Raw genomic sequence first — 13,889 nt, 5'->3', positions numbered from 1 at the left:
TGAAGGCTTTTAGGTACTGAAGTGTCATTACTGTGTCCATTGTAAATATAGATGTAAAATATTGTTTTATACCAATTAGGCCATTTATGGGAAAAAATATATATAACTATGTACATAGTAAACTCACAACACCTTTTCCGTGACTGATACTAAAGAAAGCTCTTAAATGTAAAGAGGTCTTATATTTGAAGCATGGTTATCTATCTGGAAGAATGATAATATTTTTCACAGAACTAAAAAATGGCCAAGTGTAATACCGTGCTAAAAACAGGGCACTTGCATCTGAAACTGTGTTGTTTGTTGATTTCTGGTGACGCGTGGTAGCAAGGTGGGTGCTTCAGTCTCCCTCATGGCACACTTGCTCTTTCCTTTCCACCTCAAACTGTGTGATCAGATTACTTTTGAAGATCTTTTCCCCTCATGGTCCTTCAGTTGTTGCTTTTAACTGAATCCACTCGTAGTTGCTCTTAGGAGAGTTTGGTTCCTGAGCCAGGTTTGGAACTGCGATGCCATGCACCTGCTCTTATGACAAAATACACCTCTTTCAAATAGAAGTTGCCGTATTTGCAGCTTCTGTAAATGAGACCCTTCCATCACCTCCTAGAAAAGATGTATCAGCCATTTCCATAAAACCTGCAAGTGTGTGCTAGCAAGAAAGGCTTGCCATAGGATTTCAGGATCTGAGTTTTTGCCATTGAGCTTAGCAAGAAAATTGCTTTGCCTGGGGGTATGTTTACCATTTTGCGAGACAGAATACACAGGAGAAGGGGAAGGCCAGGCTTCGGTAGGTAAGCTCAAAGCATATAAACTTTAAAAACTGGAATATGAAGAACAGCTGAAAACTCGGCATAGCATAATAGAAAGAGCAAAGAATTCAGGGCCAACACGGAGCCCCATTTTCGCACCTTACTAACTGTGTAGTCCTGGCTAAGCCATTTAAGTTCACTTTTCTTTCATTTAGAAAACGGGGCCAATAACAATTTTCCCCAGGGTTTGTCCTCAGATTTAAAAGGATTTTAACTTTTAGCTAGATTTACAATAACAGCGTTTTGTTCTTTTTAATTTACAAAACGTGAATTTAAAGTTTTTTTAATCAATACAAAATCTAGTAGGGACCATACCCAAGTGTATTTTTTTTTTTTACATCTTTATTGGAGTATAATTGCTTTACGATGGTGTGTTAGTTTCTGCTTTATAACCAAGTGAATCAGTTATACATGTACATATGTTCCCATATCTCTTCCCTCTTGTGTCTCCCTTATTATTGTTGTCCACCAGGTCAATTTTCTCACAAATATAACAAGTTGGATGGTTTAAAAATATTTTTGTATTTCAAAGCTTGCCCTGAGTGAAATGGACCTGTTGCAGATTAGAAGTTCTTCAGGACTAAGTACGTTAAAAATGATCATGTTTTGGGGCTTCCCTGGTGGCGCAGTGGTTAAGAGTCCGCCTGCTGATGCAGGGGACACGGGTTCGTGTCCCGGTACGGGAAGATCCCACATGCCGCGGAGCGGCTGGGCCCGTGAACTATGGCCGCTGAGCCTGCGCGGCCGGAGCCTGTGCTCTGCAACGGGAGAGGCCACAACAGTGAGAGGCCCATGTACCACACACACACACACACAAAAGTGATCATGTTTTATACGGTTTGTTTTAATGGATCGTAATAAATCTGCTTACTACTCACAAGATAAATGTTATTGGACTGTAGCCCAAGGACTTTCTAAAGACTGAAATGTTTCCTTTCCCTGGTAAATAATCCATCATATTTTATCTTATTTTGGTATGGCTTATTTCTTGCAGTTGGTAATAAAAGAGAGTCCTGGGTCATTTAAATAAGTAATTGAAAGGACCATTTACTATTTTTTGCCTTTGAAAAGTGTTAGTTTTATTTGTTCTGAGTTAATGATGCATTTATTGTCTGTGCTTACAGCTTCCAGTAGCTCAAAGGTGAATCATTCCGACAGTAAAAAAAATTTTTTCTGAATTGTTACATATCTTTAAAAACATATGCTTTCTTTTTTCAGGAAAAAAGGCTTTATAAATTTGCTGAAATGCAAACTAAACAAAACTCTGAGGCAAGAATGTATTAATTTTAAAAGTCTGGAAAAATGCCAGCTGTAGCTAAGTTGAATCATTGTTTTATGAGACATTTATATGAATTAATGGGACATTATTTAATAGAGTACATATAAAACTGTATACGACTTGTCAAATGAAAGTACATTATAGTTTTGTGATTTCTTTCTTCTTCTTTATACTTTTGCAAGTGACTTTCAGGGAAATTCTTTCTCTCATCCCTTCAGTATTTTAGTGCCTACTGTGTTCCAGGCACTGTACTAGGTGTTTAACAGCTGGCTCTCTGCGGGTGAAGAAAGGCCTGATTTTTAGTGTTTGTTGATTTCTGTGGTGTAAATACTCCCACCATAGCTGATTGCAAGCAGCAAATGTGATGTTACTGAATGTCAGTTGGGAAAAGGTGCTAAAGTAGCCTGCAGTTATGCAATACTTCCACCTAAAGAACATAGAGGAAATGGTAGTAAAATAATTAGAAAATGATGAGTTTTGAGTATTTATTACCTTTTTAAATACAATTAATTAGTTGTAAGTTTATAGAAAGTAACTTTTAATAGTAGCTGTCGTATATCAACCAACTGGCCAAATTCCTGAAGATTTAAGAATTAGCTTTCATGACCAACTGAAAGCTGTCTCAATACACTGAGAAGGAACAAGCAAAATGAAAAATTAAAGGTGATAAGTACTATCCAAAAAAATTAAAGGTGATAAGTATTATCAAAAATTAAAGCAAAAAAAAAAATCTAGGGTTTGCTGAGTGTGTGCGCACATGTGTGCAGATGTACTGCTTTAGAGAGTGTGATCAGTAGCAGCCTTACCTAGAAGTTGACATTTGAGCAACTTTCCAAAGGAGGTAAAGGAGACAGTTATGCAGCCTCAGGGGAAGAGTACTCCAGGCAGGTGCAAAAGCCCTGGGCAGGAGTGACTTGGCACATTCCAGAATCATCATGGAAGCCAACTTGGCTGGTACAGACTAAGTGAGGGGCCTTATCATGAAGGCTCTTGTTAGTCATTAGTAGGACTTGGGCTGTTATTCAGGCAAGGTAGGAAAATATTAGAAACTTCTGAACAAATGAATGACACTTGTTTCAGGTGTCACAGGATGACTCTAGCTGTTGCTGATTCTAGGGGACAAGGGCAAAGGTGTGGAAACCTGTTAGGACACTATTGCCGTAATTCATTGAATGATCACCTGGACACGGTGGTAGTGATGGAGATGGTTGGAAGTCACCAAATTCTGGATCTGTTTTGATGGTAGAGTTGATTGGATTTGTTGACGTGGGGTGCAGGAGAGAAGATGGTGACTCCAAGGCTTGTGCTGCAACCACCGGAAGAATGGAGTTACGATCGATTGAGGTGGGGAAGGCTGCCACAGATTTAGAAGGAAGAAGTATTTTTTTTTATGGAGTTGTTAAGGTTGGGGTATCTGTTAGGTATTTAAGCAGGTATGCTGAGTGGGCAGTTGGATTTAAGGATCAGGGGAGAGATTGGGTTTGGAGATAGAAATCTGAGAGTCCTGAGAATAGAGATGGATGAGGTTACCAAGAGGATGGAGAAGAGAAAAGGTCAAGAGCAACCCAACAGATTGGAAAGACGAGGAGCTGGTGAAGGAGCCTGAGCTATATATAGCCCCAGCGTCAGAAGGGAAATAAAGGGCATGGTGTTGGGAAAGCAAGTGAAGTGCGTGTTTCAAGATGGAGAGGGTGATCAGACATGTCTGATGCTGCAGGTTATATGTCAGATAAGGTGGGAGCTGAGAATCGTCCAGTAGACTTGGAATGTGAGGGTCATTGGTGACCATGATGAGAGCAGTTCTGCTGTGACTGACTGTGTTCAGAGACTGGGTTCACAAGACTATGGGAGGAGAGAAATTAGAGACCGGGATCGTGGGGATTTTCTCCTTAGTTTTGCTGTGAAGGCCAACAGAGAAATTGGTGGTAGCTGGCTGGGGAAATGGAGTCAAAGTGTTTTTCTTTCTTTAAAAAAAAAAAAAAGATAGCATGCTGGTATGCTAATGGCAGTGAACCAAAAGGAGCAGATTGACGTGGAGCATCATTTCTGAGCAGGCACGAGAAAGTGGCGAGCTGACACACCGGGGGACACTCTGCATTAGTTAGATGCATCCTTGGGGCATCCATAGAAACACAAGGGAATGCAGAGTCCATGGGTGCAGGCGGGCAGATGTGCTGGTGGACATCTACAAGAGGTCTCTTCCAATGTGCCTATGTCTTCTCAGTTAAAAGGGAAGGTATGAATAGCTATCTAGTTGCACATGAGGGTGAGTAGACTAGGGAACTGCTCTCTGCCGCCCAGGTGATTGGTAGGCAGCACTAAAGGTTCACATGCATTTGTCGATCTTGAGATTAAAATGAGACCCATCTTCTGAGTGGAGTTTTATCTAGCCATGGTCAGAGGCATGGATGCAGGTGTGGAGTTGGTGGGTGGAGACTTGGATTAAAGCAGGGTTAGAGTTTTGCTAGGCAAGTTTGATGAAACAAGTACAAAGTAGCAAGAGGAATTGAAGATTTATGCAAGAGGAGAGATTAAAATATTTGGGAATGAAATAATGAAATTCCAGCATAAATCTACACAAGTATTTTAGGAGGTAGCTCAAAACTTTTTTGTTATATTTGGCCAAAAAGTTTGTTCGGATTTCCCGTAAAACCGTTGCAGTTAAATAATCATATCACATTTATTTATAGTTCTTAGAGGCAAGGACAGTATTTTTGTAAACCCTGTGATCTCTTTTTATAATTTTCTCCTCCACCCCGCCTGTCACCCCACCAAGCAAAATCTGTTATCTCTCTGCTTGCTCATTTATTGCTCATTAAACTTGCATTGATGGTCAGGGAGTGTCATCTAGATGACCACTTAACACATTGTATGAGTTTTATAATTACTGTGATAAGAGGTAAATAAGGAGTCAAATGATTTAAATTCACATACCACATGGCTACCTGTGAACTTGGACAATTCCCATGATCTTCCAAGGTCGTTTGTAGATTAAGAGGGATGATATTAAGATTTCAGAACTCTATTCCTGCTTATGAAAACACTATACCTTTTTCCCCAATTTTTTTTATTGTGGTAAAGTACCCAAACATAAAATTTCCCATCTTAAACATCTTTGTGTGTACAGTCCAGGGGTATTAAATACATTCGCAGTGTGCTACCGTCACCACCATCCATCTCCAAAACTCGTTTCATCTTGGAAATACCCAGTAGACACGACATCTTTTTCTTAAATTGAGGTATAGTAGATGTACAATGTTGTGTTAGCTTCTGGTATACAACCAAGTGATTCAGTTATATATATACTATATATATATAATATATATATTAATAAATATAATATATAATATATTATATATTATATAATATATAATATATATTATATATAATTATATATTATAATTCTATATTATAATATATATTATATATTATTATATATTATAATTCTATATTATAATATATATTATATATTATATTCTATATAATATATATTCTATATAATATATATTCTATATATTAATATATATAATATAATAATATATATATATTCTTTTTCATATTCTTTTCCCTTGTGGTTTATCACGGGATATTGAATATAGTTCCCTGTGCTATATAATAGGAACTTATTGTTTATTCACTCTCTATATAGTAGTTTTCATCTGCTACTCCCAAACTTCCAATCCATTCTTCCCCTGCCCAACCTCCTTGGCAACCACAAGCCTTTTCTCTATGCCTATGAGCCTGTTTCTTTTTTGCAGCTAAGTTCATTTGTGTCGTATTTTAGATTCCACATATGAGAGATATCGTATGGTATTTGTCATTCTCTCTCTGACTTATTTAGTATGATAATCTGTAGGTCCATCCATGTAGCTGCAAATGGCATTATTTCATTCTTTTTTTAAAAATTAATTTATTTATTTTTGGCTGTGTTGGGTCTTCATTTCTGTGCGAGGGCTTTCTCTAGTTGCGGCGAGCAGGGGCCACTCTTCATTGCGGTGCGTGAGCCTTTCACTGTTGCAGCCTCTTCTTGTTGAGGGGCACAGGCTCCAGACACGCAGGCTCAGTAGTTGTGGCTCACGGGCCCAGCTTCTCCGCAGCATGTGGGATCTTCCCGGACCAGGGCTCGAACCCATGTCTCCTGCATTGGCAGGCAGATTCTCAACCACTGCACCACCAGGGAAGCCCCGTATTTCATTCTTTTTTATGGCTGAGTAATATTTCATTGGATATATGTACCACACCTTCTTTTATTCATTTATGTGATTTTCATGTAAAAGATATTTGAGTAGTTCTTTCTTATACACAGATCTCACGTAATCTGAATCTCATTTGTCAAATGTTGCCTACCAATCTCATTTCATCCTCATGTTAGTCTGTAAGTTAAAACTTCAGATAGTTATGTTGAAAATTATAAAGTAGGATAGAAATATAATACAGAATAACTGATTGATTTCTTCACTTGTTATTTTGTTTTCACTTTGTAGTAGACAATATATTTTAACTGCAATCATAAGTAAGATCTGAAATTGTCAAAAATGACTGCTGCAAGTGAGAATTTAACAGAGAAAACCATCTTAAGTAGGAAAATTCCTTCAGATAGTTGTCATTTCTCTTTGCCAAGTTTTAGCTTGTTTTATTTTTTTACTTAATATAATGTAATACAGCAACAAACTCTCCTAGTGTTTAAATATAATGTGGTTTCTTATTAGTGAGGTATAAATATAAAAAAATTTAAATTTAAAAACCCTAAACTGTCACAAAAATATTTGTTAAAAGGAAAACCTTCCCTCTTATACTATGCTTGGGATATAACTATGTCAAAAGCTGTCATTTAATCCACAAATTCTGGTGAAAGGGACACATAGTTGTAAACAAGTATTATCTCGTAACTTTGAGTCTTTCCACTGCAGAATTGCTCTTATCATTTCATTTGCCCCATAAGGCATATGTGCCATAATCTATTTTTAATGTTTTACAGCATATTTATAGGGTGAAATTATGTATTTAAATCTATGGTATGTGTTTGGAAACCATCTGTTAGAACTTACTGGAAAATAGAAACTTCTTATATTAATGTGTTTCCTTATTTGGGGGGCGGGGAGGCTTAAACATTTAATACTATCCTTCCTAGTCCACAACTGAAAGAATGAGAAACATTGAAAATGAGTTATGTTGTTTTCCCACAAGAGAATGCAAACTGCTTTGTATTCTGTCATATTTCAGAATCATTATGTTATAAAAATAAACAGTTATGATTTCCCAAGGCAGCAAAAAATGTGTCCAGTTAATAGTAATTTAGTATTTAAAGTTCAGCATGTGTTGGAGGGAATACTCATAATAGACTTGTCCTCAGATATAAGAATGATAAATCTATTTATTTGAAAATTCACTTAACCAGTTGGAGAAGGTACAGTAGGGGGTGGATTCAAAAATGAATACAACATGGGACTTCCCTGGTGGCACAGTGGTTAAGAATCCGCCTGCCAATGCAGGGGACATGGGTTCGAGCCCTGATCTGGGAAGATCCCACATGCCGCGGTGCAGCAAAGCCCGTGAGCCACAACTATTGAGCCTGCGCTCTAGAGCCAGCGAGCCACAGCTACTGAAGCCTGTGTGCCTAGAGCCCATGCTCCGCAACAAGAGAAGCCACCACAATAAGCCTGCACACGGCACGAAGAGTAACCCCCGCTCGCCGCAAGTAGAGAAAGCCTGTGCACAGCAACGAAAACCAAACACAGCCCCCGCCCAAAAAAAAAGAAAAAAGAAAAAAAGAATACAGCAGTGTCCCTGATTTCAAGGAAGTTTAATCGAGCTGTAAAATATGCAGAATACTCTGTAACCAAGGGGTATGATGAGTCTCAAAAGAGAGGTGTAAGAATTTTGTACAAATTGATCACAATTTGTTTCATCGTAACCATTAAATGTATATAGGTAATGGCATTAAGGAAATTTTTCTACTTACCTCTCCTTGATTTTATCCCTTTGGAAATGATCAGATGTGTTCTCTTTTCTCTCAATTTTTCTTTTTTATGTCTAGGAGATTTTCTCTCTTTTTGGAAAGTATATTAAATCCTTCCCTTCCCCCAATTGTGGAACCATTTATGGATGACTTTATTTATTAAAATAAATATACTCCCTCAAGAATTGCAAGTGCAAATATTTCATTGACTTACTGTGAAAGGTTAAGAGTGAATAAGGAGAGAGGCCTCCTGGTACAAGAACTCTAGGTACTGTTTCCATCATTGCCCTGTAACCTCCAGCAAGAGGGAAGGACAGACACGAAGAGCACCGCTGATTCAAAATCCATCTTGGCACTTGTATTTCAAGTTCATATTTAAATTTTTATAAGTGAAACACATGTGTGGTGAAGCTGTGTAGAAAGTGATGACAAAATATACCTGGGTCAGCAGAGCCTTGGTGTACATCTTCAGTTAAAATAATATTTTCTTTAGTTCACTAAAATCGAGATGCTTATGTCCCAGAAGTTTTCATTTAATAGTCATTCCATTTTCTATTTGGATTAGTACTTTTCCTGTATTTCTTCTGGACTTTCAAGTATGAGTGGAAAGGAAGGTGAAATATAGAAATTCATTTTACTTACATCAGAGTATGAAAGTCACGTTGTTATTTTTAGAAAGTGAAAAACAAACAACAAACCCGTTAACATCCTAAAAAAGACACGGTTGGGTTTTAGTTTCCACTATAGATTTTAGTAGATTCTCTTTTTCAGTAGACTTCATCTAGGAATTTTGTTTCCCCAGGGATTTGGAATATAAAGTTGTTCTTGAGCTTTTTGAAAAATTCCAAACAACAAAAAACAAACAAAGTAAGGAAGGTACACAAAACTAAAGAAAGGGAAGTGACAAGAATCTGATTTTCATAGAGTGAGAAGAGGGTGACAGACTGGCACCACTCCTGGTTCTTCTCCAACAGTTGTTTGAATAAGTAAGTCCTTTGAGGTGAATTATCTTGCTATTTACTTCATTAAAACCAATTCCATTGTTAGCATGTTTTTACGTTAAAGTCTGCAGATTTTTTAAAAAAAATTTATTGGAGTGTAGTTGATTTACAATGTTGTGTTAGTTTCAGGTATACAGTAAAGCAATTGAGGTATGCATATACACACACACATACACACACATTCTTTTGCAGCTTCTTTACCCATATCTTAAGCGTGGGATCATGGCCCATGGTTTCTGTAGGTTGTTTGAAATGCCAGCTCCTTAAAAGTATTTGGTGAATAATTAGAATCTGGACTAGAAGGGGAGTATACTTGGTATTAATTTTTTTGTTTAAAATTGCTACTGACTATCATCAGAGATGGGATAACCTGATATATTACATGCCTCCTGATGTGACACAATAAAGAATACCCAGCATCACGTTATGTAGAATTCTTGCAAACAACAGCTTATCCTAGGTCACCAGAATGTGGACCCCATTTACAAAGTCTGTTTCCTAAAAAAAAGATGGATTTTTCCAAATGCAGTGAATAGCCCTTGATTGGATCCTTATCGAAACAAAGTACAAAAGACAGTTTGAGGACAGCTGGGACAATTGTAATATTGACTATATGTTAGATACTATTGAATTAAAGCCAGTTTTCTTAGGTGTGATGATGGAATTATGGTTATGTTGGGGAATATTCTTAATCTTAGAAGATACGTATTCATGTATATGAGGTAAGATTTTATGATGTTTACATGTATTTTCACATGTTACAGCAGAAGGAAAAAACTATATGTATTAGGGTTTTCCAGAGAAACAGACCCAGTAGAGTGTGTGTGTGTGTGTGTGTGTGTGTGTGTGTGTGTAGAGAGAGATTGATCGATGGATTGATTGATTTTAAGGATTGGCTTGTATAATTATGGAGGCTGTCAAGTCCAAAATCTGCAAGGTGAGCCCTCAGGCTGGTGACCCAGGGAAGAGCGATGTTGTCATTCAAATCCCCAGGCTGTCAGGCTGAAGACTCAGGCAGAGCTGAGGTTTGCAGTTTAAGCCTGAAGGCTGGCAGAATTCTTGCTCAGGAGAGGTCAGTCTTTTATTGTATTCAGGATTTCAGCTGATTGGATGAGGCCCATCCATGATTCCCCCAGTTTTCTTTGTGATCTAGACTCCCTGATACCTGCAGCATCTTGTCCCTACAGTTCCAACTCTGGCAGACAGAAAAGCTGAAGAGCCCAGGTGTCTATCCTAAAAATCAGTGAGAGAAGTCATCTTCCTTCCCGAAGTCCCAAAGTGCCACCAAGAGTAACTTAATATATAACAGAAGGAAGAACACTCTAATTCAAATGCATTAGAATCCAGGAAAAACCTCTACATCTAAGCCTCTATTCTACCTCTTGCTTCCTTGGGCAGTTACTTAATTGATGTCCCCTTCTGGGGGAGAATGCAGGTGAGATTGCCTAGAACAGTCCATGATGGGCGGCAGAAGAATAACTCAGTTTATGAAACACGTCTGAAACTGTAAAGTGCTGCGCAAATACAAGGCAGTGGTATGGCGTACATTGTGGGCCAGATGGCTCTCATGGGCTTATTTCATGTTAAAATAGATTCAACTTTTGTCCTTTCATTAGTCAATCCTCAGAACCCCTTCCATGACCCTTTAGCTCCTGCAAGTCTGTCTTTTCTGAGAACTCTGGGAGCAGCTGCTTACTTGGCATGTAAAATAAAAGCATCTAGAATAGCCAGCACACATATTGAATCTATAACTTCTATGAATTTTTATAAAATATTCATATTCCTAAAAGAACCTTCACCTGTTTTCATAGTAGTAACATTTCGTTAGTTCCACATCCCCAAATCTAGTTAACTGCCTGCAAGCCCCAGCTTTTTCCTAGCTCTGAGGCATACCTGCTCATGTACAATTATAGATGAAGATTGTCCTAAAGTTCCCCCAAATGGCCTTTTCTTAATTTTGGAGATTTCCAGGGGAGTCTTGGAAGTTGTAACTTTTTTAAAGAAAGAATGAGATATTGATACTTGACAAAAGGATCAGGTGGATGCTGCACAGTTCTGCAATCCAGTGGTGTGCCCCTCACCACCCATCCCTGTGAGCCCAGGCCTGGGAGTGGGGCACAGCAGGTGGCACTCTATCCAGCTCTGCTGGGAAAAGCTGCTCCTTCAGCCTCTGCCAGCCTCTTTAACTATGGCCACTGTCTCTCCTAGCTGGCTTTAAAAAAAAGACTGCGTTTTTTTTAAAATTTTTATTTTATATGGGAGCATAGTTGATTAACAATGTTGTGTTAGTTTCAGGTGTACAGCAAAGTGATTCAGTTATACATATACGTGTATCTATTCTTTTTCAAATTCTTTTCCCACTTAGGTTATTACGGAATACTGAGCAGAGTTCCCTGTGCGTGCAGTAGGTCCTTGTTGGTTTTTTATATTGAGGGGGGTGGAGGAAAAAAACTTTATTTCATCCCAGAGCCCAAGGATATTTGGTCTAGGACAAAACTTGAGAAAAATTAAGCAAAAATCCAGATTGATTAAATGGAAAATTAATGACGTCATATTTCCCTTTTCAGTGTATATCTACCCAAATTTTAAATTATGCCAATGATACCACACATATTTTGCACTTTTTTCACTCTTGCAAATGAGAACATTTTGATTTTATCATTTTATTGACCACCCCAGAACTACAAGAAATTGTAAATTACTTAGAGAATTATATACAGATTGCTTATTCATTATGGATTAATTCTAAATACGAAAGCCCTTATGTTATGGGAAACATAACATATGTGCAGTAGCATTTGTAATTTCTCGGCAGCAGAGTCACTGAAGTGTTTGTGCCTTGTTGAACTCTGATCAGTCTAAGTGCCATCTAACAGTGGATGAGGAGAGACACACAAGGAGACACACAAGGAAGAGTAGATCCACAGATCTTTGATGTTTGCTATCTGTTCTAAGACATCCACATAAACCATTTGATCATCTCGTCACATAGCAGTATTTCAAGTCGCTATTAGTGATTTTTAAATTAGCTATGTCTTTGCTGATAAAAAGGAAACTAAATTAGCAGTTAATTTGTTCTTCTTTTATTCTAGTTCTTTATTTTGGCTAAAAAGAAAACCTGTAAATTCTAAAAGAACAAGCAATATGCATCACCCCAGTCATTCTTTCCCCTTATCCTCTTCCAGAGATGTTCACTGTTCTGTGTTTTGTTTTGCTTTGTTTTGTTTTACCGTGGGTAAGCATTGCGTCTTCTAGAACTTCATATCAATGGAGTCATATATTGTAATAGTATGTTCTTGGTCCAGTTATCCTAATGTTTTTGAGTTGTATTCATGTTGTGTAAAAAATGATTCTTTTTTATTGTTATGTGGTGTGCCATTGTCTGAATACACCAACAGTTTATCTCTTCTGTTGATAGACATCCAGGCTGTTTCCAGTTTCTGGCTATTTAGAATGAAGCTTCTATGAATGTTCTAATACAAGTCTTTCTGTGGACATGTTTTATCTTTTTGGATAAATATGTTGTAGGGAAATTGTTGGATGATAGGGCAGATGTGTGTTAGTCTTAGAAGTAACCACCAGACATTTTCCTAAGGTACTTACAGCATTTTACACTCCCTCCAACATCCGAGAGTTCCTTTTTCTTTACATTCTCACCAACACTTAGTATTACCTTTTTAATTTCAGCCATTTTGGTGTATATATAGTGTGTGACTTTTTAATATATGTATAGGTATATTTTCAAGAATTCTCAGGTTATTTTGAATGCTATGAATTATCTACATATTTTGATGTTTATTATTTTTTTGAATTAGAAACTAGATGGACTCTTTTTCAGATTGGCACAGATGTTTTTGTTAATTGGTTTGAGTTGAGATATTCAACAATTAAAGATAATGGATAATGATTAGGGATAAAAGATATTTAAAGATAACTTGGCAACTATAAGTCTTCATTGCATGAAATGTGGAAATGTATGTTTTAATAGGTTTGTTCGTTAGCCAAGTCATTTATTCATTGATTCATTCATTCATAAGTCATTTTTTATTTTTAATAATTTTATTTGATTGTCTGACGGTGCTGCCCAGTAGACCTTTCTGTCTTGATGCATGGACGTGGTCATTCTGTGCCATGATAGCAACATGGCTGTTGATCACTTGAAGAGTGGCTAGTGCTACTGAGCAATTGATTTTTACATTTTATTTTGTGTTAATTATGGCCAGTGGCTACTGTATCAGATAGCACATGTCTAAATAAATTTGTCCAAGTATTATCTGCTCTTATATTGTAAAATAAAGAAAATGTCTTCCTTATTTATATACTAGGAAGTACAAGCCTGGTTATAATCATTTTAATATCACTTAAATTTTTTGTATTTGGAATTTTTAAAAATTATTTTCAATTGAAGTTTTTATGGAGATAATTACTGATTCACATGTAGTTGTAAGAATTCATAAAGATCTTTTCTACCAAACATATAGAGAAGAACTAATACCCATCCTTCTCAAACTCTTCCAAAACATTGTACAGGACAGAACACTCCCAAATTCATTCTGTGAGGCCACCGTCACCCTGATACCAGAACCAGATACAGACACTACAAAAAAAAGAAAATTACAGGCCAATGTCTTTGATGAATATAGATGCAAAAATCCTCAACAAAATATTAGCAAACCAAATCCAACAATATATAAAAAGGATCGTACAACATGATCAAATTGAATTTATTCTAGGGACACAAGACTGATTCAACATTTGCAAATCAAGTATTGTGATACTTCACATTTACAAAAGGAAGGATAAAAATCACATGATCATCTCAGTAGATGCTGAAAAAGCATTTG

General features: G+C 37.1%; 1 protein-coding gene across 1 annotated transcript in view; it reads left to right on the top strand.

Moving 5' to 3' along the window:
- NR3C2 (nuclear receptor subfamily 3 group C member 2) overlaps positions 1-13,889 on the top strand; it is a 368,626-nt gene that overhangs the window by 122,398 nt on the left and 232,339 nt on the right. The gene's annotated exons all lie outside the window — the stretch shown is intronic.

This window comes from Mesoplodon densirostris, chromosome 1 (genome assembly GCF_025265405.1).
Source record: "Mesoplodon densirostris isolate mMesDen1 chromosome 1, mMesDen1 primary haplotype, whole genome shotgun sequence".
In the NCBI taxonomy this organism is placed as follows: Eukaryota; Metazoa; Chordata; class Mammalia; order Artiodactyla; family Ziphiidae; genus Mesoplodon; species Mesoplodon densirostris.
The sequence above is the reverse complement of the archived record's forward strand: the minus strand, read 5'-3'. Positions and strand labels throughout refer to the sequence as shown.